Consider the following 27,546-nt stretch of genomic DNA (forward strand, 5'->3'; position numbering starts at 1 on the left):
TGAACTCATAGTGAGATCACCTAACACCTACCATTGCCTCCTACACTTCCAGGTTTCCAGCAGTGCTGTTCCCTTCACTTTATCCTCAGGATCTTCCTCGCACAGAGGTTGTGTTCTCTTTCAAAAGAAGGGAACAAAGGCATTAGCTTCCATTGGTATGTTGGCTTCTAAAATAGTTATAGTACACACTTTAAAAAATATTTTTATGTGAAAAAGACTGAGAACAAGAGAAGAAGTGAAAGAGGAAGATACTAGGTACAGTTTACCTCTAGAGTGCCATATGAATTAGAAGAAAAGTGTGCTGCATCCATGGACTTCAAAAACCTGGTTTGCTGATGTACTGTTTCCTTTAGAAGTTTATAAAAAGAAACTAGATAGAGTGTTTTAACATAATGCTGGTGTTACATACTTGGAGATCAAAGGAGGTGGTTTTGAAACTACTATCCTTTCGTCATACTGGCCTACCAGTGAGATGCCGGTGCTCATGTTTCTGTTGGCCAAATTTACTAAGACGTATCATAAATTTGAATCAGTTTGAATATTTAAACTATGTTTTCATTTTCTTGTAATAAATATTGACAGACATTAGGAGAAATGTGATATTTATGATTGTATATATTATTAGCTCATTAACCAAAGATGCTGTCTGAAAGATCATTTTGTGATTATTGGCACAGTAACTACAGGTTGGCAGCTAGAGTCTTTGCTGAGTTTTTTTAAAACAATGGAACAAAGGCGGACAATACCACTTAGGCAATTTGTTTGCATCTGTCTTTGTGGCAAACTACAAAAAATCCTGGTTTTTCATTGGGAAGAGAGTATAGTGATACCCAATTATTACGTAATTATAGGTTTCAAAATCTTCTTAACGCTTAAACATGGTCAGAAAAGGAAGGAGGACACACACATCCTGTGTTTTGTTCTTATTATCAGTTTAAATGAGTCAGGCAGATTTTTCCTGTTATTTTAATATTTATCAGCATATGACAGAGAGGTGTGTTTAAATAGAAACTTTAAAGGGGAATGAAAAAGAAGAGGCTCAGCGAAAGCAGAACTAAAAGCCTGAGTGCTGCTTTAAAAGGTGATTTTTTTTTTTTTAACAATAGTAAGGTCGGCTTTTCACTTATTAGTACTGAATACTCATGTATTTTAATTGAGATCTAAGACAAAAGATACGAGAAACACACAATAATTTACACAGTTTTAGCAATAATCCACTGCAGTAAAGCCTGACTGAGGTAACTGTATTCTTGTATAAAAGCAAATTTGAGAAACAGAGACAGAAAGAGAGAAAAAGAGGAAAGGCAATTCTTTTTAAAAGGCATTTTTAAATGCATCTAAATGAAGGCAATGCAATTCACTTTAAAAGCTAATTGTCAGAAACTACAGTTAAATTGGTACATTTGCTCTTACAAATTGATCATTAACTAGGATAATTCGTGGGGGAAATCAAAGCAAATTTCTCAGTCTGCAGTCCCTTTCTTTTCACCATGTAACCAAAATTATTCTTTTTAAGCTCTCAGGGTGCAACACAAATTTTTCTCCTCTGCAAAGACATCCGAATTTTTTAGAAAATTGGTGTAATTGCTCCTTTTTTATGCTATGGTAACACTTCTGTTCTAAGACATTCTGTAATTCATGGCTCATGTGTCTCTGCCATTGGAGCTTTTTGAAGGCTGTGGCTGCACCTTATTCATCTCTTCATCATTCAAGATGCTTTAGCATAGTTCTTTTCACATAGCAGGGACGCAGTAAATGTTGACTTGACCAGGGGAACTACATAAAGTTTGAGGATTTTTATCTTAAGGAAAATGCTTATAAGTTACAGTTTATTATGAGTCAATATTTTTATATATATGGCTATGAAAAATATTCAATTGTGGGGTTTTTTCCCTATTTAACATCAGTTATTGCACTGAAATTAAAAGAGGTTTGAAACACACTCTATAACTACTTAAATATAGTAGTGTGGTCATACAGGTTTTAAACAAAAAGAGTTAAATCTAAAAAATTGGCATTTTGCACTTTGAATAAGAGAGCCAGAGTAAAGTAATAGAGAATTTAAAACCCAGAAAGTTGAGCAAAGTGGAAATCATATGCCCCACGTTAAGGAGAAAGGTGCACAAATCCGGCTGCAGGGTGTAGAATTTAATGAGCATCTCAATTTTTATCACATTTTTCCTTTTTACAAGCATGAATTCCAGGCTTTCTCTATGTGATGCCTAGAGAAAATTTTTTTAAAAAAAGGAAAATTAGAATAGAAGAAAAACCACTTCCAAATACAGTACAGGAGCTTGGGTTCTATAATCTATACATGCTCAAAGGGGATAACTGAAGTATCTCAGGATTTCAGGTCACAAAACTACTTTCAACAGATTGGATAATTAAAATTGATTTGTGTATGTGTGTGTGTAAGCATGAGTGAGTGCGTAAGGGTGTGCTTGTTGTGTGTGGGGTGTGTGCTGTGTGTGTATATGGGGGGGGTGTGGAGGACAGTTGTCCCACCTTGTCCACCCATCCTAACTACCCTTCACTTTTGCATGCATTTCAGTAGTGATTACAGGTATGTCAAGAAAGTGAGAATTTACTGAAAAGGTAAATTATTGAGTGTTCACTGCCTTTACGAAATAATTTTTTGCGTTACATAGGAACAGAGAAGCATTCTTTTTAATGGCTGGCACTTTTGAGTCATATAAATGTGACTAAATTTGTAATAATGCATCATGTATGCAATCTTGTAGCTGGCAAATTGATGTGCAAAATAGGATGTTCTATACTAATTTTCTTATTTCAAAATTTGCCAATAAATGTATTAAGCAAAAGCATCACCATTGTAACAGGTCAGCTGTTTTGAAGAACAGCAAGTCTGTGGGTCACTGTAAATGACAGCAAACCATGTCACATAGATGACTAGAGAATTTCCTTGAGGACTTCGGGCCAAACTACAGCAAACCCAAAGTCTTTCCAGCCTGGGTATCCTTGCCCTTGGTTTATGGTAGTTTTCCACTCCAGTCAATTAAATATATTTCAAGAAAAGCCTGTGTATGGGGAAATAGGATCAGAAAATATAGAACTTTCCAGTGAAAGAGGTTGGCTTAAGTGGAAAACAGAATTAATATTTTTTTTAGTGCTTATGGCAATCTATTTTTTTCTATTAAGTGTCCAGGCCATTCTGGAGAGGAAAGGACTCTGCTGGTTGGTACAACAGAAGAAGAAGCTTTCTCCTCAAAAGCTTATTTCTCAGTATGAGTTCCTCCAGTATCTTTACTTTGATTGTGAATTGTCCTCTGGATTTCATGGGGGTGTTTCAGATGCAGGGTCTCTTAGAGGAGCAGACAAGGGGTTCAGAGTTATCTTGAATTCTGAGAAATTCAGAAAGTCATGACATTGATTCAGTTCTCATTTTTTGCCAGAGCCACCAGGGTCGAGGGTGAGAGATGAACCACGTGAGCATAAGTAAAGGGCTCTTTGGGAACCATGGCAATGGCCCGGGAGCCTGGCTGTGCCCGATGGCTGGAAACGAAGCCGGCATAAGGAGAACGTTTGCTTTGCTTCCACATTAAGCAAGAGCTGTCAGGCAGGATTGCAAAACTTATGGACAAATACGGGTAAAATCAATCTTGTTACCACAAGCTGTGGGCACTCATGACAAAGAAGAGAAGGGGTTGAAGGAAATAACAAAAAAGAGAGAGAGAGAAAGAAGGAACCAGAAATATTAGATTATTTTTTTCTGTGTTCTGAATGTCATGGGGTCTGAATTATTAACATAATTGCCTTAATTATTCAACTCAAGTTTTTAGGCAACTTATATACATAGCAATAAGGCAAATGCACTAGAAAAGTCCAAGCAATTCTGAGACTAATTCCCAAATTGTTGTTTTGTAAGAATTGCTTTTGTCTAAAATAGCCTGTGAAAGTTTACCCTAGAGTATCAACAGTGAGCTATTTATATTGATTTGCAATTATTTCATATATGTCTAAAATTAAGTATGGGTAGTTACAAAAACATTGACAAGTCAACTAAACTGCAAATAGCTAAAATGCTACCCTAAAACAAACATTGCCAAAAATAAAGCCCTGCTCTTAAGTGCCTATTTCACCAGTTCCAAATTAATTTCTAAATTTAGTATGAACATGTCTTCATGTTAAATAAAACCACTGAGACCTGCAGCATCTAATCTCTCACTGCCTAAAGAGTTGAGTTCGTTCCGTGTTGACTCCACTTCATGTTTTTGTACTGCTGAGAAACACCATCCACCCCCCCCCCAAAGTTGGAATCATGCATGTTAGTAAGTATTTCAGTTATGCTATTGACGTCAATGGAGTCATTAAATAGATTGCTGGCCCTCCCAGAGGCAAATCACTGCCAGGGACCTAGATACAGACACGTTTTTTACAAAGACAGCCATCAGGTTTTGCTAAAGCAGTAAGCCAGAGAAAGGGAAAAGTTTATACTGTAGCCGATCTATCTCCAAACAGAGTTTCTTTATTTTGCATTTTAGTTCTGGCCTTTCTTTCTCTTTGGTTACAGTAGGCCCAGGCAGATGCCCAGGTATAGTTGCCTCAATGTTCTATGTGCAAGAGCATCTTCTGTAATTAAGGCTGTAAAGGGTGACACCCGCTTTAAAAAAATGTGCCTTATCTTTAGCTCTACAGCCCAACTTGATGTTTATTTGGCTGCATAAACTGTCTGGCCAAACCACTGTTGTCTGCTAGTAAGGTTCTGTTTGATATATAGTTCCTTGATTAAACAGTGTTTTCAAACACACACACATGCATGCACACACGCACGCCCGCATGCAATTTTGTCCTTTCTGTCACCTCTGTGTGGCTTATAGCTATAGCCCCTCATCTATGAATCAACCTTTATGCAGCCTACACTGTGCTCAGGCACCAGGGCTCTGAAGCAAAGGGTGGAGGAGGAGGCTGGAAAGAAAGGTTCACTTCTCTCTGCTGCCTCATCTGCAGAGCTCTGGCAGGAGGCTGCCCACGTGCCTGCGTCCTCCAAACCAACCCCCCTGCTGCCTGCCTCAAGCCCGGTCATGCAGCTCCCAGACCTGTCAGTGACAGCCTTCAGGAAACAGCTGCCTCTTCCTGGATTTTCTTGACAGCTCTATTTACCTGGGCAGCCCCAGGAGTCAGCGCCAGAGATCCACCTCACACCTGCACTCCCCCACCCCCAGGCTCTTATCTGAGGAGCTATCTTCGACAGCTTTCGTCAAATCTGGTTGTCAGAATCCACCACATGGGCTTTAACACCCATCTCTGTCTCCAACCCCTACTTCTTTACTGCCTGCACTCCTCCGCTTCCTTACCAGTAGGTATATGTAGAAACTTCAGATTCCTGACCCCTTTTCGAACCCCTTTTGGTTCTTCTGGAGGCCCACATCCACCCCCCTTCACCACTGCTCCTTGCACTCTTATCTCTCTCTTCATTTCCCACAGCCAATTCTTGCAGGAATGTTTTATTTATTTTCTTAGTTGGCTATCCTTTGCCTTCAGGATAAAATCCCTCCTTCTTATCAGACATGCAAAGTCCTCAAGAATTTTGCTCCTAATTCCGTTTGTCCTCCTCTCCCACTTTCTCCCCCAGCCCCGACACACAGCCGGGGGCTTGGGTGTGCTGAACATACTGTCCCTCAAATGTACCAGGCCCCTCTGGCCTTCCGGCCTTTGTATATGCTGTTCCTTCTGCCTGGGCTGCTCTTCCCCCAAAATGCTGTTCCCATATTCAGCTCCTAGACTTTTTTACACTGTCACTGTGACCAGGTTCCTTATACTCAGCGATTCTTATTCTAGATTCAGAATTAAACTAAATATATCACCTCAGTCTAGGGCCTGATATATAGTATATGCTTGGTAAATGCAAGTTTCTTTACCACTTTCATCTGGAAAGTGCATCCTTCTAGACTCAGCATGTTTGTTATCTTCAGGATGTGCTCCCTGCAACTCATGCAAAGTTACTCTCAATTATTACGTTAATTATTTTCTTTATTAATACTGCACTTATCATAGTATGCTGTGTTTATTTAATTTTCTCCCCTTCTAACCTAAGAGTGTCCCAAGTTCAAGTACTAATCCTTTTTTTCATTTTTCCCCCATTTATAGCATATGACCTAGAACTCAGTAGATGCTCAATTAATGTTTATAAAATAAACAAATACTAATGGGCAAATGTCCAAGCCTGAATCAGAAGGATTGGAGAGGAATTGAGGCTCATATTAGGCTTTTTTTAAGGCTTGTCTAAGTATCTTCTAGCACTCTGGTGTGTGTTCAATGATGACATCCTGGCTGATCTTGACTGCATGTGGCTTTCCTTCACTTGAAGTGAACTCTTTATAATCAGTTACTACAGGAGGAATGGCAGTGTTAAAGGAAAGAAAAAGAACAAAATGACTAAATGTGACTAGCTTATCACACACTATGTTATGCTCTTAGTGCCTCTCACAGTGCCTGGCACAAAGTAGGTACTCAATCAGCATATTGAATTGAATTGATTTGGAAATCCTGAGGCAATCCCTTAGACAAGTTACTTCTCTGAGACTCAGTTTTCTAATCTGAAAAGTGGGCATTTTAGTATTCTATCTCATAAGTTTGTTGTGAGGACTAAATGAGAAAAAGCAATTTATGTAGTGGTTAAGAGTTAAGACCCAAAAGCCAGACTCCCTTTTTCAAATCTCAGCTCCACTTCTATGTAACTCAAGGACAAATTTCTTAACCTGAGCATTTCCCAACTATGTCATCTCCAAAGCTGGGATGGAAACTGTACATACCTCATATGTTGGTTGAAAGGATTAAATATATAAACATATATAAAGCACTTGGAATAGCTCCTGGCACTTAGAAAATGTCAACATTAGTATTGGTATTAATTGTGTCATATGACATATTCCCCACAGCACCCAGCACATAACAGGTGGTCAGTGTGTGGTAGCTAAGTGCCCAGGCCTGCTGGTATCAGGAGGGAACCAAAACAGAAAGCCTCATTGAGATCTGTCTAAAGGTTCTGACCTACTTCCCTTCCACAGTAATGCAAACGAGAAGGCAATCTTTCTTTGAATTTTAAGATTCTTTCCCCCTCAAACCATAAAAATCTGCTTATACAGAAATAGATTTGGTGTGCAGGTAGGAGTCTCCAAGACATGCAGGAAAAGCTAAGGGACTGGAGAGAGAATGGAGCTGATACCAAATATAAGAGTGCAAAAAAGAATGCCCAATTAGGATTCTGATAAACCAGATCTTAGTTAACCAAGATTTTTCTTGTGCCTAAGCCTGAGAGGACTTCACTTAATAAGACATAATAATTACAGCTATGCAACTCATTATAGTTGTATTTAAATACAATATGCAGGGTTTGGCACACACCTGCACAGGCTCGGGATGGGGGTGCGGGGTGCGGTTTAGCCCAACGAGCTCAGCAGAGTAGCAGCAGGAACTGGTGCAGAGTTTCCCTTTAGAGAGAAAACAAAGCCTCCTACCCGCGAAGTCCAGCCTGGGCGAGGTCTCTGACTCTTGGGAAATACTCTTAATGCCGCCTCTCAACTACTTCTGAAAAGGAAGGCCATTCTCATATTCACATACCCACTTTTCTCCTCTTTCTTGTGAGGAAGGGAGATGAAAAGGTCACGGCTCGCCTAGAGAAGAATGAATATGGACAGACGTTGGGAGATGAAGGAGGAAGGAAGAGGACCCTCTAAGTTCCCCTTTCTGCCTCCTGCATCCCCAAGACCGCATGATCCTGGGGGCAGGGCGAATTCTGCTTGCTTGCTTCTGATCAACCCCTGGCCAGCAATTTATAAAGTTGCCTCCGGAGCTGTTCTCGGAAGGCAGGAGCATTTCAGGGAACAGTCTTTCACCCCAGAAAAGAGAAACAAAGCAGGGACTGTCCCTCAAACTAGAGAACATGCAGGAGAACTCACTGGATCTTTCTTATTGTCTTGACTTACTCCCAGCCGGAACTGTTGACAGGACCAAAAGTAACCCCTCTGAGTTCTGTGTACTTTTCCTGCCCCTTCTTTGGCTGTGTCCACGGAGTGAGCTGGGGCCATGGCAATTATCCAGTTCATATAATCCGATCAGATAATGCAGTCCTTGCCCCTGCCCCCTCCGTTGTACTTTGGGCTTCACATTTCCAGGGTCTAGCCTGGCTAATACTGCTTATCTGGTAAATAGGTGATTTACAGAACTCCACATGCCTGCCTGTGATTGCAGGAGGTGCAAGGAGCTAGCAGCTCTTCAGCTGCTGTTAAGTGCCAAGCACCCTGCTAGACACTTTGTATACATTATCTCACCTAATTCTCCCCACCAAACTGTTGTGCAGCTATTACTGTCCCTATTTCACAGATTTAGAAAAGGAGGCTCAGGGAACATATGGGGCTTGCTCAAGACCACACAGTTATTAAGTGATAAAGTCAGAACTGAAACCTCGATCTGTGTTTCTTGAAAACTCAAGCTCTTTCCTCTAGCCTATACCTCACTGTCCCTGCCTCCACCCCATTGTAAACCTCAGATGTTAAACTAACGGAAAGAGGGACGTTGAGAATTTCACCACAGGAGAGCAAACAAAGGTACTGAATTTTCTGCAGCTTAAGTAATTACTAGGTGATAGAGAATTTCCTTTAATTCCTCTGTCAGCTATCCATTTTATTGTGAGTCATAAGAAGAAATGTGTCTCATCCATGTGCATTATTTATTGATTTATTCAATAAACATTTGTTAAGTACCTACTGTGTATGAGACACTATGTTAGACACTGGGGACACAATGATGAAGAGAATGAATTCAGACCCTGACTTCGTAGAACTTATTGCTCAGGAAACATTAAATGAATGAATACATGATTACACTTTTGATCACTGTAATGAAGGAAAGTAAAGAATTATATATATGTATATATGTGTGTATGTGTGTGTGTGTGTGTGTGTGTATATACACACACACACACACACACACATACACACATATTGCCTCACCTTTTCACCTGTAAAAATGTGACTAGTACTTACCATTAAGACGGTTGTAATATTTAAATGAGTTATTACATGTAAAGCATTTAGAACCCTGCCTACCATCTAGTATTATTTAATGTTTACTCTAATTATTCTTGTCATTAGTCATTATTGGGATTAATGTAGATTAGGGGCAGGAAAGACTTCTGTGAATGACCTTGAACTTGAGACCTAAACACTGAGTAGGATTTGGGTGGGTAGTGATGATAACTAACACCTAAAAAGGCTACCGCAGAGACCTGGATTGATACAGTGACAGTGAGAGAGGGGCCGGATTGAGCAGAGCATTTTTAGGCCATAGCAGAGCATGTAGCTTTTAGTCTAAATTCACTGGGGGGATACAGGTCATTAAAAGATCTTGAGAAGGAGATGGATATGATCTGATTTGAATTTTAAATACAGCCCTTCTCCCTGGGCCACAAATCTGAGTTACGGGCACCTCCTAGGTGCTCCCCAGCACGTGTGCTTTCTCCGCCAGTGGTTCTCAGCACCCACCCGCTCTGTCCACCTTCATGGTTAAGCAGGCAAGCTCTGTAGCCGGACGGCCTGCGTTTAGTTCTGGCTCCATTCCTTTCTGTGTGATTGTAAACAAATAATTCAGTATCTCTGGGCCTTGGTTTCCTCATATGGCATAGACAATGGCATAGAATTATATGAAAGATAAAATTAGTTAATATATGTAAAGTGTTTAGAACAATGGCCAGTGCACAGAAAGCACTGAATAAATCTTAATTGTTTTTAATGTATTAGAACTACCTGCTTATGCTATTATGCTCAGTGCCCAGATACAAATTATATTTTGAAAAAAGAATGAATAATGAAGTAGAGGTAGTGCAACAAACAAAAACTAAAAGGAGAAAGATTAGTGTCCTATTCATGGAAAAACGGACTTCCTTGAGTCCGGGGTGGATTCCGATAAGGAAGGAGTCTGCTTACAGGAACAGAGAAACTGAATGACCGTGCAACGGCTTCGCAGCCCCAGCTTTGGGAAACTTGAAACGATTTGTTTCAAAGTCCGTGATGCCAATCTGGATTGCCACCTGCACAGAAAGAAAATTAGGCTTATGAAAGAGCTGTTTCATTCCCTTAGACTATGTGACTATTTGTCTCGGAAGCAAAGGCTCAATCTCTGGAGCTCTCCATTGGCTGGCTTTGAAAGAACTCATGGACACAGACAACAGTGTGGGGATGGAGGCGGGCCGGGAGTTGGAGGAGGTGGGGGAGGCGGGGGAGGCTGAAGAGGGTATAACGGAGATAAACAGTGATGGAGAAAATACAATAAAAGAAAAAAAGAAAAGGAAAAGGAAAGATGGTCCTGCCAAAAGAACTTGTCATCTTACTAAGACCAAAACACTGTGGCTTCATCCCTGCATTGCTAATAGAGGCTCAAGCTAACAGAGGCTCAGTTTTGTGAAGTGAACACACACCTTAAGGGTGGTACATAAGCGCTCAGAGAGGCGTTTCCTGGCTTTGTACAGCCGGGAAGACTTAGGCAGCCAGTGGCAACAGCTCCTTTACAAATCCATGCTGAGGGCCCACCCTGACAACGAGTCCTTCAGCCCCCAGAGTGCGCCCGTTCTCTGCCATGCGTGTGCCGCGTGTGTGTGCTGGCTTGCTACTTTTATATCCCATGGAAAAACAAGGTTCTTCCATGCTTTTTTTTTTTTTCCAACACAATTGGTCTCTGTTTTCACTGGCTTATTTTCCATTTTTTTCTTCCTCTCTCATCTCAAGTTTAACGAGTTTCTCTGGATCCAGTCGAGGCCTACCTCTGATTTGCCCCTCTCTCCATGCCCCTAAACTCCATGCCCTCTCCAAACCGCCTTTCCTATAGTCTTCTTAACCTGATTCAGAAACTTACCTATAAAGGCCTCCTCCATTAGTCCTGCCTATTATAATAATTTCCCACTAGATTTACATTATATTAGACTATTCATGACCTATGTTGCTTTTTAAAAGCTTCATAGTTCTTTACGCAGCAAGCATAAATTCTTCCTACATTATATATTCATTTATTTGTTCAGGTTTTTGTGCATTTCTTAAGCTAAACTTTCTATTACAGCCTGTCACTGAGCCAGTGAGGAAGGGAAGTACTGATGTGAATGAACCACAGAATCTGATCTTGAGTTCACACCATCTGGAAATAAGATTCTAGAGCAAAAGCTGCATAGAGATAAGGATCATAGCAGTCAGGATTCTTAGAGAAACAGAACCAGTGGGAGAAGAGTCTGTCCAGAAGGTACCCAGCCATGTAATATGAAAAATAGGGACATTTATTGAAGAAGATACATGATAAAAGAAACGTTGTACAGAGGACAATGAGGCTTCAGTCCCCATCAAAGTAGGCACGTTGGGACCTCACACAGTCGCCATCAGCTGCCCCATCATTTTTTCCTGAATCTCGTGGATGGTCTGAAATCTCTTCCCTTTCAAAGGAGATTTTAGTTTTTGGAAAAGCTGTAAGTCAGAGGACGCCAAATCTGGGCTGTAGGGGCCTGAGTCACCTGGGTGATAAGATGTTTTGCCAAAAAGTTCTGCACGAGATGTGATGCATGAGCAGGCATGTTGTTGTGATGAAGCTGCCAATCACCATTTGCCTATGGTTGCAGCCTTCTGAATCATCTGAATAGTTTCTGCAGAGGAATATTCAAGCTTAACACAAAATTTGATGCAGATTTGTTGCTCTACTCACTCAGTCATTTTCGTCGTGATAGCCACACAGTGCACACGCTCACCCCATGGGCCTACTACCCCCACTGACTAGTACAGTGAAGTCGTCATTGTTTACACATGTACATTTCAGTCCACTCTCCTTGGCTGCCAGGTTACACTGTTGTCACACAAACCATTCTCATTATATTAACAATGGCTGGACTTTTTCTGAACAGACCTCATAGATATATATGTGTGTGTATGTGTGTATTTATTTTTATATATATGTGTATATATATACACACATATAAAATATATAAAATATATTTTTATAATATATAAATATAATTTATATATAAATTCTATGTAATTTATATATGTATAAAAATATAAATATGTATATATAATATAAAATATATTTTTATATACATATTATATATATGTACATATATAATTACTTTAAGGATTTGGCTCACACAGTTGTGGGGGCTGGCAAGGTTGAAATCTATAGAGCAGACTGGAAGAATGTAGTCAGTCATAAAGCAGAATCTGGTTTTTCCCTGAGAAACCTCAGTTTTAGCTCTTAAGATGGTCAGCTGATTGGATAAGGCCTACCAACACTAAAGGTAATCCCTGTTACTTAAAGTACATTGATAGTAGATGTTAACCACATCTACAAAGTATCTTCACAGCAACATACAGATCAATGTTGATTGAAAACCTGGGTATTATAACCTAACCAGGTTGCCACATAAAACTAATAGTCACAAGGACTAACCAACAAACAAAAAAATCTGTTTTGGAAATTAAACTAAAATTAATGCCCAGCTCTACTACAAGTAAAACTTATAAGATTCAGGAAAATAAAAATATTTCTTCTGACGAACTAAGGCTTCACTTCTTCCCAGTTCACAGAATTGTTAAACCATATGGTATCTTGAAAGACCAGAAGGGTGCCACGCTGGCACTGAGAATAGCCTAACAGCACCCAGGCATTGGCAGCACATCCACTAAATGTTGCTGAGAACACAAATGCATCACTGCTCTTCTCACCCTTCTCTGCAGGGTAGACGTGAGAAAAAAGAGCTTGAGCTTTACAAGAAGACTGGTCAATTTGTGCCCCCTGTTAAGAGACCACAACTGATTATTTTAAACTCAGTTGGGAGAAATATCTTAAAAAGAGATTAATTTTTCCTGAAAATGTCCTCAAATATCTTGTGGGGAGAGGAAGGAGTGAGGGTAGAATCCTCTATGTGTATATCATTAATTGCCATAGAATGGAAATTTGAATGTCATCCAGATTTACCAGGTCATCCTTGAGAGTCCTTCTTTCTCAAACTGAATTTTAAAACTTCCTTATCTCTACTTCCCCTCCAATATCTTGTGTTCCTGTCACTGAGAAAGTACTTATTCAGAAATGGGGCCTTCAGCCCCTTTGGAGGACACATTCACACCAGGCAACTCTCTATGCCCCATTCATAGTCTTTTATTTACCACAGTTCTCAGTTTCTGCAGTCACCTCTATTCCTGCATCTCAGTAAAGTCCTGGGCAGTCACCTGGCTCCTCTAACTGCCTCCAGCCTGGAATATCTTAGACCATCATCCTGCCTCCAAGGTGCAGTTTCTTAGTCACCCTTATTTATCTTTTGATAAAGAACTGCTCTCAGCAAATTACTAAACTGAAACTCTGTTGATACTTTCTGGAATTTAAGGAATTAGTATCTCACCGTGTTCTTTTCCCCCAAATCTTAGCTTTCCTTCAGGTCTTGAGTAACTTGTTTAACGCAAGTTGTAGAAACACTTATCTCTACTTTTTCTTTTTCTACAGCAGTGGAATGTGCTTCTATTCCATTTCCTAATTTGCTGGTGAAATAACTCACTCTATCCCATACCTCAAGTGTCTGTAGAGGGAATTCACTTTCGTCTTTAGCAGGGAAGATTGTTGGGAAAACATTCCCTTTTGACCATCCTTGTACTGCCAGGGCCAAGAGCAAAGGCAGGTTAGAGCGGATGGAATTCAAAGGAGAGGAGCTGTTTGCCTCAATGAACCATCTAGCCCATTAGAGATTTGGCAGGAAAAGGAATGGGCTTACCTGGGGAGTGGTTCCTTCTGCATTTCCCAGCTGGAAGAGCATTTGTCTAAACAGATGTAGAAAGTTTAACGTGGGATTCTGTCATTCAGAGGAAGCGTGGACTCAATTCTGAGATGTTTTTTCCTGCATTGTGAGTGTATATGATAGGAGAGTGGTTTGATAATTCAGTGCCAACTCTACATTGTCCCCAAAGTGGTTTCTTTGTTTCAAAGAGCTCACTCACTATAAAGCATTTGTTTTTAACTACAAGTCACGGGGGAGAAGTGTTAACATAATATTAATCCCTTACTAAGTACCAGATTTGCTAATAGAAACTGGGATGAGGTTTGTTGTTTTGGTTTTTTTTTTTTTCCATTATCAACAGCCCTTTATAAAGTCAATAATATTATCCCTTTTTTTTTAAACCAATGAAACCATGCCTTGATGAGGGTAACTAAGATAAAGACCCTCAGCTAGTGACAGAGCTAAGAGTTAAAGCTTGGTTTATTTGGCCTCAAAGCCTATATACTTGGCAGTAGCTCTCTGTACTATCATGTAAGTGCAAGGGCTGCCGGTACCTGTCTGACAGGTACATATGCCCTTGGAATGATGTTTCCATCTGCTGCTCCAATAACACTCACCTTTCTCTGGATAATACCCTCCTGTTCCTGTGTTACATTTAACCTGTTCTTTTCTCTAGATTCTAGAACTAGGAGAATTTAGAAGAAAATATGTTTTGAACATTATCTCCTCTCAGGGAAATAACTGAGCCAACAGGGAGGGGATAGTGTCTTCTTCTCTTCTAGGAATACGTCCACTTTACTGAGAGGTATTTCTTTGGGGTATTGAGTGGGACATCCTGACAGAGAAAGCAGGCAAGGGAGGATTTTTAAGACATAGCAGTGCAGTGGGAGACTTACCTCCAGAGCATTACTCACTGCTTCAAAGACATCCCCAGGCTCTGACATCACAGGGAGAGTTAGATTTCAGATCTATAGTGAAACTGAGGCGTGCCTCGCTTGAACACAAGGAGGCAGCTGTCCAATTCTAGGCTTGTTCTGGAAAGTCCCATTTTGAATAATTTGCTTCTTATGGTGTTTTGTTCTACTTACCTACCTCAAATGAAACTTTGTGACTTAAGTGAAAGAACACTGAGCTGAAACTCAGGAAACCAAATTTTAGTACCAGTATCAACCAGGTGTGTGACCTGAGGTAAATCTTTTCAGCCTTTATTTTTAATTATTTTGAGTTTCTGAGTCTAGAATCTAATCTTACAGAGCTTCAAACTTTCCAAATGGCACCTGGCCCAGAATTGGTGGTATGTGGGTACTGAGATGGATCATTTTTTGTCAAAGAAATAGTGCCTGAGCCATTTATTGGTGAATCTGGAGATCAAGCCCAGGTCTCACTGGTCTGGCTCCAAAACCTGGGCTTCTCCTACCCCTTCCTACTCTGATATTAAGCCTATTATTGTTGCATGACATGATGTATCTTTATTATTTTCCTAATTGTTGTCAGCCTTGTGCTGGTATAGTTCAATAGCAGTCATCAGTGCTTATGAGAAATGAGGAAACAAAAATGAAGGGGATAGGACCCCTCACCTAAGCTTAAAAACATTCTTATGAGGGAGATTCCAGAACCATATTACCAAGGGTTAGACTCCAGTGCTACTACTTATTAGGCTAATTACTTCTTAAACCTTCTCTGTAGCCAAGGTTATTCATCCTCATTTTCTTCATTTTTAATACCTTCTTGTTAGAGTTGTTATGAGGCTTACATAAGTTATTTCATATAAAATCCTTAAAATAGTGCCAGTCATAGAAAAATGACTGAATACATAGTTGTTTTTACTATTATATATGTTTGCTAGCCCCCTTATGCCAGCCGTCTTGGAAGGTTGCAACTGGGTCTTGCTCATTGGCACTTAATAAATGTTTGTTGGGTTCCATTATTCAACAAGTATTCACAATGCTTGTACTATGTGCAAAGCCCTCTGCTAGATCTTTGGTAGAAGCTAACAACCTACTTAGGAAAAGTAACTGTGTCTTGGAGATTATATAATTTGGAAAATTTTTCTCTTTAAATATTCTGTGTGTGTGTAGATGCAAGTGCACGCGCGCATGACCCTTGCTTAGAAGAGGTTAAGGAAAGAACTGGACTGGGAGGAGAATGTTCTATATATATATACTTATTGACTTAATTAGGTGAGCTATTTGGAGGGAGTGGGATTAACAGTAGGACAATGGGAAGATCAGAGTCTTTCCTCAAGTAGAAATCTCTTTTAGAACTCTGATGTCAGACAAGAGAGCACTATCTACTTTTAATGGCTGCTTTTTTTTTTTGTCAGAGAGAAAGCACCTAATTCTCTCATTCACTTGCCCTCTGCTCATTCATTCATTCACTCTAAAAGCATCTAGTGAATACTCACCACTACATGGGTCAGGCATTGTACTGGGTGATGAGTGTACAAGAATGAATAACAACTTCTTCTCTGGAGGAACCCACAGTCTTGTAGGGCAAACATAAGTGGATATATAATACAGTGTGATAAGTATTTGCCTGAAGTATGAATATAATGCTCTGGTCTCACAGAGTAAAGCAGGTGATTAGGAGCAGGATTCTCTCCCAGGTACAAGCAGCACTCTGTACTGTGCTAGGCCTACGATGTTTATAGATGAGTTTTTATTGAATCTTTAAAAAATACTTTCCATATATGGGCCATTCATTATACAACTAAAGGATTTTAGTCATTTCTGCTTATGTCAGTCAGCACATTCAATGATCACCTATTATAACTAAGTAGATGAGGAGACTGCAGATTGCTTTTGACCAGGGCCACTAACATAAGGAAGGCTCTACCTATAGCATAAGATTTCAGAAGACAAAAGTGAAAAAAACACTATTCAGTAAAGCAGCTCATGCTTGAACAAAGGCACAGTGGCTCGAAGAATACGGACTGAGTTATCAGAGTAAAAGTCATCCTGAGGGATTCATGAAGGGAAAATGGGTGGTGGTGGCAGTGGTGAGGGATTAAGCAGGAAAGATGGGTGGGAAAAAAATAAAGGGCTTTGTATACCTAGCACAAGAGTTGAGATTTGACTTTATGTGCAGTGAGGGGCCAATGATACTTGTTCTGCAGGGGGAGTGCATTATCAGAGCTTGGCTCCTCAGGATGTGATACAGGCTCTGGTGCCAGAAAAGGGTGCCAGAATTAGAGTCAGAAAACATGAGAGAAAATTTCAGTTCATCTCTCTGACTAGCTGTGTGATCTTGAGGAAACTCATAACCCTTTCTGAGCTTGATTTTAGCCTCCTTATCTACACGGTAAGGAAGGTGAAACCTCAAAAAAAAAAAAAAAAAAAAAGAGCAGCCACAGCAACAACAACAAAAACAATCTTCATTGATCATTACTTTCTGTGTAGCATCAGGCTAGGCCATCTGCATGTAACATGGAAGCCTCACAACAGCCCAGTGAGTTCTTAAAAGTTAAAAATGAATTTACCATAGAGCCCACCAATTCCATTGTAAGGTATCTATAGAAGACAGCTGAGGACATATATCCACACAAAGTCTTGAACATAAATGGTCTTGCAGCATTTCTTTTAATAGCCAAAAAGTAGGAACAATCCAACTGTCCATCAACTGGTGAACACATAGACAAAAGGTGGTACATTCATAGAATAAAATATTATTCAGCAGTAGAAAAGATGAATGCTATGTATGACATGGATGAACCTCAAAAGTATTATGCTTGGTGAAAGAAGCCAGACATGAGATACCATAAACATATGATATTTACATGAAATATCCAGAAAAAGTGAAGATATGAAGACAAAAAGTGGGCAGGAGCAGGAGATAGAAGTTAAGAGTAAAGGTACATAACGGATTATATCGAAGTGATTTTAAAAGCTTTGAAGCTGATTTATGGCAATGTTTGTACAACTTAGTAAATCTACTAAAAATTATTGACTTGTACACTTGAAAAAGGTCAAATGTGTCTCAGTAAAGTAATTTTAAAAGCAAAAACTCTGTGAAGGGCTGTCTTTTTTCAGACACTGTTAAAAGTTTTAATGGTTTTTCTTATTAATTTTTCAGCTTGTAGTTTACTTTCAATATCATTTTGTATCAATTTCAGGTGTATATTGTAGTGGTTGACAATCATATACTTTACAAAATGCCTCCCCCCCCGATATTTCTAGTAGCCACCTGGCACCATGTATATTATTTCAGAATTATTGACTATATTCCCTATGCTGTACTTTATGTGCAGTAGGAACTGTTCTTATTTCTCTTTACAGAAGAGGATATTGACTTCCCCAAAGTCTCCGTTTAAAAGTAATGGAGGCATGGATGTGTTAACTCACTTTATCTTGGTATTCATTTCCTATATATGTGTGTATCGAATCACCATATTGGACACCTTAAACTTACACAATGTTCTATACCAATTATATCTCAATTAATCTGAGGGGGAAAGTAGTGGATCTAGGATTCAAAACCTTTTTGCCTGATCCAGAGCCCATGCCCTCGACTAATGTCCATGCTGCACCCTTCCTTATGGCCAAGGTGGGTGTGAGAGTCAAATTAGGCAGAAGACGCATGCCTGATCATGTTAACACACAGAGCAGGGGTGTGCTGGTCTTCCAGAAAAGCTGAGCTAATTCTGTGGAGCAGCCTTTGGCAGAGCGGATTGGAAGAGTCTGAGATGAGACCAAGCAAAGGGCTGCACAGCAGCTCAGACAGGAGGTACTAGGAGCCTGCCCAGGGTACTGCCTGGAAGAAAGAATCGAAAATGTAGAAAGGAAGCCCAGTTAGGGTAATGCTATTACTCTTCACATATTTTAACTTTTCTAAACAAACATGTAGGACTCTTGGCACTATTATGAGAAAAGACAAAGAACAGAAGTCTTTCTTTCCTTCAGCAAACAGCTGACACACGTTCCCATCATAAATTTTGTAATTCAATAGGACATAAAACCAAATTCAACAACCCAGCCCAGCCAGAAGGTTAAATAAATAAGTGCTAAATAAATAAATGTAGATGTTTTTCCTTTGCCCATGAGTTTCCGTAGAAGATGCCACGTGTCTCTGTTAATTGAAATCCATTAGTCAGGTTTTTTTTTCTGTAAATTGGAGAGAACAGCCCAGTCAGGATTATGAGTCGAAACATACTTTTTGTGTATTTTGTTTTACATTTTCCCACCATGAGCACCATTGTTAAGGATAATTCTGAATCCCAGGTGAGAGCTTGTATGTAACATCTCATCTTTTACTTTGAAATGCTATTAAAACACAGATGGCAGAAACATAGCCCACAGCCTTGGCAGATGGAGACTAAGGGACTATATGGGGCTTTTCCTGAGCTACTTCCTATGACTGATACTTAGTGACCCAGATGTGTCTGCCACATGGCAAAACTTTATTATTAATAAATCCCCATTCCTCCAAAATAAATGAGGCTGCATGGCAAACAGTGGTGTTTGCTCTGTGTACATTTGGGTAGGTTTTTTCATCATTTCCAAGGACCAAGGCCCTGGTACTTCCCATTACACTGGTAGGGGAAAAAAGTGAGAATTCAGTTTGCCCTTTTCTGGTAACATAAACACGAAACAATTTGTGGTCACAAAGTCAGGACTCCTCATTCCACAGGACTTGGTAGCAGTGGGTGGGGCTGTGAGGTTCCTCAGGGAAGACGATAATGAATCTGGAAATGCACCGGTCCTAGGCCAGGTGGCAAAGAGAATATTCAGAACACCTCCTGGTTTCAGGCCATTCAGTCTTTGAAACACTGTCCCCAAAAAGCCAGGAAAAGTCAGCATATGTCTGACATAGTAATTAAGTGTTCAGGTTTGAAGAGGCTCGAACATAGCAAATCTTACACATAGCAAAACTAAAGGCTGCCAGGTCTGTTAGCTGTTAGGAGGCCTCAGCCAATCACAGCTCGTCCAAGATCTGTTTGCTGAACATGGTCTGTAATGCAGCGCTGTCCTAAACACTATGAGCAATATCAGCTTAGAATCCCAGTTCTCAAGGAGATGACAGTGAGTGCGGATGGGGTGGATTTGAAATGTAGAGCATTTAATGATTTAAATAACATGGAAAGTGATATGTACTGGTTTCTTCCTCAATGAAGCCTTTCACAGCTGCCCCACATTCACCCCGTTAGTTGAGGCTTCATCTCTGAACCCCCCAAATTTGCCCCAACTCAGAATCAGATTATGGAAAGGCCACTTTAGTTTTGAAGCCAGAAATTTTTCAATCTAAATCCCATATTGCCAATGTATTAGCTGGGTTGTAAACTCCCTGAGGACAAGTCTATCTTAACACTCTATCTCAGAAGCCAGCAAGGTGTCTGACATCTAGCAGGCACTTTATAGATATTTGACGTTGAGTGCATGAATGAACTATGTAACTCCGGCAAAGTTAACCTCTGAGTTTGGAGTTCCATCTGATGAAACAGAGAATCTTACCTACCTCACAGGATGTAAGAGGTTCCTGGAATGGTGGTTGAGAACGGAGACCCTGGAGCCTTATTTGCCCAGGCTCAAATTCTGGCCTGTCCTTTATTCGCTCTGTGGTGTTAAGCAAATAACTTCTTTTTGCTTCAGTTTCCCAAACTATCCAATAAGGATAACAATACTACCTACCTCCTAGTTTTGTTATGAGGTTTAAATCAATTATTGTTTGTATAGTCCTTAGATTAGGGCCTGCTACATAGTACGTGTTGTGAAAATATGTGTTAATTAAAAATAAATAGAAAATGGTTTTGCCGTGAGAATTAACAGGTGTTGACGTTATACAATGCTTCAGAGAGCCTGATGTGCAGAATAAATGTTAGTTCAAGGAACTTCATGTTTAATCTCTGTTTCCTAAGCCAGTGCCTGCCCTATAATAACAGCACAAAATGGAATATAGTTATTAAATGAGTGCTTAAGGTTTTCTAGGATCATGAGGCCCTTGGGGGTTAGAAATATGGGGAGGTATTTCACCAAGGACAGGGAATTAAAGCTGAATCTTGGTTAGGAGTTAAACAGACAGGAGTAAGGATTTCACAGAGGAGGCATATAATCTGCATAAAACTGGAGGAAGGAAAGATCCCGTCACAGTCATGAGATCCTCCATCGTCATCAGGACTTGGCACCACTTTCTGGGAGAATAATTTGTCATGGTCCAACTTTTTAAGTGAACTTGGCCAAAGCTCTGCTTCAGTTCTGTGGTTTCAACTGCTCACATTAACACTTTGATGACTACTTATTTATTGAACAAGTATTATGTAGATTCCACTGTGTTAAGTATTTTGTTAGGTAGTAGTGAATAAAATAGAAATGAACCTTATCTGTTTTGGATCAGGATGGGGAGGCAGAATACAAACAAGAAAATGAAAATTTTTGTAAGTGTTTTGAAGGGTCTTAAGAGGGCACAGAGGGAGAAAATAATAGGATGGGAAAGGAGGTTGTTTAGATAGGAAATTAAATAAGGTCACTCTAAGAAGGTGACATTTCACCTGAATCCAGAAAGGTTAGAAGGAAAAAGAGAACTATTCCAGGCAGAGAGACAGAATGTTAAAAGGTCTTGAGCTTGGTGCATTTGAGAAAGAAGACCAGTGTGGCTGGAGCAGAGTGAGCTGGGGGAGAACAGTAGAAAATAGGGTTGGGACTAGACAGGTGCCAGATCTTGGAGGGCTATGTTAAAGCAAATTGGTAAGATATGGAAATATTTTTAAAATAGAGAGGTTATGTTATACAACTTTTTAAAGCTCCCTCAGACGTCAGTGCAGATAATGAATTGGGTAAAAGAAGAAGTGTAGAAGAAGTCTAGGCAAAAAGTGATGTTTGCTTAGTCTAGGTTAGCAGAGAAGCAGAGATGAAGAGAATTGGTCAGCACTGCAATATATTTCGGAAGTGGAATATACAAGACTTGCTAATGGATTATGTGGGGAAGGGTAAAGATTAAAACAGTAAGAGAAAGAAAAGAGTCAAGAATGAAATCCAGACTTCTGACTCAAGCCACTGAATGGGTGTTGACGCCATCCACTAAAGTGGATATAACCAGAAAAGGAAATTTTGGAGGACGGGATGGGAAGGAAATCAAGAGTTTGGTTTTAGTTGTTAATTTTGAGTATTGTGACACATCCTCGAAGAGATGTCATGTAGGTATAGGAAAGGTTAGGCTAAAGATCTAAATTTGGAGTTTTCAGTCTATAAAATGTGAATAAAGCTGTGGGCATGAGTGAAAGTGTACAAGTCCAGGACCATATCCATGGAAAGGGGCAACATTCAGATACTGAGTAGAGAAGGAGAATATTGGGCAGAAGACTGAGGCGAAATGATCAAAGAAGTAAGAGAAAACTCTGGAGTGCGATGTCACAAAACCTGAGAGGGGAGAGTATTTTGAGAAGCAGATAGCCATCAGCTGTGCTGAAGTACATTGGGGATAGAAAAGTGACTGCTCAATTTCATAACTTGGAAATCATTGATGATCTTGACAAGGTCAGGTATAGGACTTAAAAGGATAGAAACCAGATTCAGAGTGGGTTGAACACATGAGGATAGCAGAGCATGTTTGTATGTTGCTGAAAGAAATTCAGAGAGAAGGAGAGGTTACTGATGGAAGGGTGGGGTGGAGGAGGATAATCCAAGGGACATTACTAGAGAAAGTAAAGGACAGTGGATTCCAGTTAGCAGGTTGAGGGGTTGGCTTTTGGCAAGAACAGGGATGCCTCCTCCAGCAAAAGAGGGAAGAAGAAGGACATGGGTTTAGGCACAGGTAATAATAATCATCATTACTGGTAATACTTACCAATGGTTGCTATGTGCCAAGTAATGCTCTAAGTAAGTTTCATTTATTAACCCATTTAATCCTCACAATAATCATATGAGGTAAGTCTGTACCCACAGTCAATCAAAACAGAGTTCTTTCTCAGCTCATGGCTTAAATTGTGGAAGGAACAGCATATGGGAAGTTTAAGGAGAGAAAAAGAGGACAGAGTATCACAGAAAGTTTAAGTATTCAGTGGGACTTCCAGGCAGTCTTGAGAGTTCATTTGAGATTTGAAATCATGAATAAAAAGTAAATCTACCTCAAAAGAAATTTTGGAGGCTAGAAGGGACTGGCAATAAATATTCAAAATCATGAAAAACAGGGACCTACAGCCAAGATTGCTCTGCCCAGCAAAGCTATCATTTAGAATCAAATGGGAAATAAAGAGCTTCCCAGACAAGAAAAAATTAAAGACTTCACTCTCACTAAACCATTATATGAAATATTAAAGGGACTTATTTATTTAAAAAAAAGAATATCAAAACTATGAACAATAAAATGACAATAAATACATAATCTATCAACAATTGAGTCTAAAAAACAAACCAAGCAAACAACAGACAGAATCACAGATACAGAAAGCATTTAAGAGAGTGGAAGGTGCTGAGTGGAGGAGAACAAGGGGGAAAAATTGAGACAACTGTAATAGCATAATCAACAAAATGTAATTAAAAACAAGCAAACAAAAGAAAGTAAATCTACCACAAAAATTAAATGGGACTTCAACAGCATTCAACAATCATACTTCAGTGACCTGACTTAACTGATACTTAATTTGTAATCAGGGCTATTTTCCAACGTCAGCAGTAATCGAATACACTAGTATCCCCAGTAACATCCTAGCCCCTGGTACACTTTCATGAAGTTGATTTGGAGACTTAGACACAAGGAGCCCTCCACCACCCCACTACCCCTCATGCCCCAGCTCAGAGGAAGGACCAATGGCCTCAATGAGAGAAAGATATGTAGAATGAGACACAGCAACCCATCAGACAGTGACAGAAACTGGCCAGGCTTAAACCCTGTACTTAAAAGAGGTCCAAGCTCTGCCCCACTCTACATCATAGCTTGCCAGGTTTTTATCAATGGCAGGAGTACTTCTACCCAAGAAATCACTATTAACTTTCCCCATTGACAAGGTCTCATGAATGAAGATCACACAAAGCTTATGATTGAAATCAAATAGCAATAGCTAAGTTTATTGAGTACTTGTTCTGTATCAGGCTCTGGGCTAAGAGCTTTTATATACAATATCTCCTTTAGTCTTCAAAACAATACAAGGTAGGTATCCTTGTCTTGTCCATATTGCAGATAAGAAAACTCGACTTTAAGGAAATTAAATAATTTCTCTGCAATCAGGAAACTAACAAGTGGGAGAAGCCAAGAGTCGAATCCAGTAAGTCTTACTCCACAACTTAGACTCTGTAACAAGTACAGTATAAAAGCAAAAAAGGAAGTATCCTTGGAAAATCCAATATTGTGTGTATCAATGTTTTATCATACGTTGCCACTATTCTATAAATTCTATGCAGAAAACACATTAGCTTTATTATCAGCTATACTGAGACTGGTCACTATTCTCTCATGCTCTCAAAATGAGGGACAAATTTCTTGGGTATGATTCTAGAATGAATCAATCTATCAATCTATCTATCTATCTATCATTCTACTTATTTTTACAGAGAGGGGAAGGGAGGGAGAAAGAGAGAGAGAAACACCAATCAGTTTCCTATCACATGTACCCTGAACTGGGAACGAACCCAAGCCTGTGCCCTGACTGGGAATTGAACTGGCAACTTTTCACTTTGTGGGATGATGCCCAACGAACTAAGCTACAGCAGTTAGGGCATGATTATAGAATTGGTTTTATTCATATTTCTCTCTTCTCAGAGCAACCTGCCTGTTAAAGGGAAGAGTTTTATTGATGTTGGTTTTTATAAGCCCCCTGACCCATGTTAAGATGATTTCCCCTGGAGTCAAAGGTGCTGACACAGGTGACACAGCCTAAAATGAACTCCATAGGCCCTGGGGACTGGCAATAACCTAATCTTTCCCCACCATGTAATTATGAATAAAGATTTGATCTTTATAACAAATTCCTGAATAATTGAGGTCAATAAGAAAAGTTTAGTCTCAATAGCTGGGCATTTTAACTGTCCAGATATATTTGCATTATTGCAAATACCTGCAATAATGATAATAAGCTATCGTTATAATAATGATTAAAGCCAACATCTGGTTAAATGCTTACTCTGTGCCTACTAAGTGCTTTATATGTTTATTTCATGTATAACAAACTTTTAGGCAACAACTACTTATTTTGAAGGTAAAGAAAATGAAACAGAGAGAGGTTAAGTAACTAACCCAAGGTCACATAGCTACCAAAAGGCAAAATGAGGATTTAGAATGAAACTTGAGGCTTAAAGTTCAATTCATTATCTGGAGACAGATAACCTGGATACAAATCACAGCTTTACTACTTGCCAGTTTGAAAGATGAATTTAATAATACTGACTCTGCACATGAAGCACTAAGTACATGCCTGCCAAGTAGTTCATGCTCATTAAATGGTAGGTGTGGTTATCAAATGAAATAAGCTAGAAAGTGGAACAAATATCCCATAATTCTGATCACTGTAATCAGTGTACATACCTGCCCCATATAAAATAAGTTCTTTTCTTATTGTTTTAAATGTCCAGATGACTCAGGTAATCAACTCTACCTCTCCATTCCTTCTACTTTTTTAGATGTGATCTGAGACTCCCTCAGAAACTCAAACTCTACATAATTTGAAAAGTAACGTAAATATTTCTGTTGTCTTTCTGATTCTTCTAAGTAAATTTGAACTAATTCAAGATATTTTACCAATAGCTTCAGGTGTCAATGTTTGCAATAAACCAGAGTTCCCTGGAAGTAAGATGAGAAACAAACCCAGCTAGAGCATCCTGGTGACCCAGCAGCCCAATCCTGCCATAATGACTTAATTGGAGATGACACGGTCAGCTGGTCCATAGCATTTGGCTTAATGGTTCCAATTGTGACACATGATGATTCAAGGTTACCCATGTACACACCAGGACTTCACAATATGACCTTTTCTGAGGTCCTTGAGGTTAGTCAGAGGGGGAAGAAATAGCACTGAAACACTCCAAACAAAGCAGCTTTGTTTTTATACCACTTTCTTGGACAAGTGTCCCCTCACGTGCAGCAGCTATTTGCTATGGGGTTCTTGGCAGAGTGACTAAAACGTGACAGAAATTAAGGGCAAATTCTGAAGTCGTCTGGAAAATCACTCTCCCCAGCAAATGAATGTTAGCCACATGACTGTAGCTCAATGAATTATTTCTTATCATTCAGTTCCTTGCTCACTCTTTTCCTTTATGGCCATTTTAAAGGTGGTTGCATTGACTATTTATCAGGCATCTGCTCTGTGAGTCGCACTCACTGTGCCAGGTATACAGAGGACAGAGCGTGGGATAAAATCATTTACCATCTCCGGGATTCATTGTCTCATCTGTGAAATGAAGAGTTGAACTACATCAGGGATTCCTATGTTCTACACATAGTTTCATAAAGCATAATCAACATTGCATTCTTCATTGAAAAAAAAAGAAAAATACCTTCAGAAACCACAGAAAATAAAACTTGACAAACTCTTCTTACCCAATAGCAATATAAAGAGCTAGAATTCCAACCAAGGTGCCATCTGAATCTTCCTAGGAATCAGTCTCTGATATTTTTAAGCTCTCAACCTTATAAAACTGGTTTAGAAACTCTGTACCAGATAATCTCTAAGATGGTTTTCAAGTTCAAAAAGTCTATGATTCTACAAAAGTTCCTCCCAATAAAATTGGTGTTTTTATAACTCAGAATAGAGAGGTATATTCTTAGAGGATTAATTATTAGGATTTGAGAGATAACCAGTCATTTTCAACATTGACTTCTGATTGTGGATTCGTTGACCAGTGTGTGTACCGATCCACAAAGCAATTTCTGATTAATTCTGCTAATGTTGGCCAACAGTCTAATTAATTTAGGCCCAGGTTAATTTTTGACTTTTTTAAATCAATCTCACTATCTTAGTAGCCCAAATTAACCAGATAATTTAGTTTAAAAGTATTTATTAAACTACTTCTGTTAACTTTCTCTTTGACTCTTGTGCTCTGCAAACAGACGAGTATAAATTTAAAAGAAAGAAGCAATAACATCTTAAGTTCTTTTTAAAGCCATATTTTATATGGATTTTCTTTGTATGTAAACTTTTTATTTATTCAGAGGAGAGAAACAGATGAAACAGTGTATAGTAACTGACTCCCCCCTTATTTATTAGGGGTATTTTCCGAGACCCCCAGTAGATGCTTGAAACAGCAGACAGTACCAACTGTCTAAAACAGCATACTATGTTTTTTCCTGATACATATGATCTATGATAAAGTTTAATTTATACATTAGTCATGGGAACTTATAACTGTATACTATAATAAAAGTTAAGTGCTTGTGGTCTCTCAAAATATTTTACTATTCTGTATCACCTTTTTACTTAAAAGACACATTTTACGGTTTCTCTCTGACATATCTGAATTGTCAGCATCACTACTCTTATGCTTTGGGGCCATTATTAAGTAAAATAAGGGTTACTTGAATGCAAGCACAGTGATACCAAGAACGTAGATCTGATAACCAAGGCGGCTACTAAGTGACTAATGGGCAGGTGGGGAGCACATACAGCATAGATATATTAGACAAAGGGGTGATTCATTTCCCAGATGGGATGGGACAGAATGATGTGAGATTTCATTAAGCTACTCAGAACTTCAAGCAATTTAAAACTTATGAATTGTTTATTTGTATGTTCTATTTAATATTTCAGAATACAGTTGACCGTGGGTCAAAACTGAAAACAAAATTGTGGATAAGAAGGAAGTATTGTAAGGTAAAATCAAAGAGAATAGAAACTGGCAAGAAATTAACTGAACCAGAAGAGAAAATGAGGA

General features: G+C 39.3%; 1 protein-coding gene across 1 annotated transcript in view; it reads left to right on the plus strand.

Annotated features, from left to right (window-relative positions):
* Window positions 1-27,546, plus strand: part of PDE4B (phosphodiesterase 4B) — a 515,450-nt gene that overhangs the window by 412,240 nt on the left and 75,664 nt on the right. The window lies entirely within an intron of this gene.

The sequence above is a fragment of the Pteronotus mesoamericanus genome, unplaced genomic scaffold (assembly GCF_021234165.1).
Source record: "Pteronotus mesoamericanus isolate MK-2021 breed Mesoamerican mustached bat unplaced genomic scaffold, CSHL_Meso_final contig_105, whole genome shotgun sequence".
Taxonomy (NCBI): Eukaryota; Metazoa; Chordata; class Mammalia; order Chiroptera; family Mormoopidae; genus Pteronotus; species Pteronotus mesoamericanus.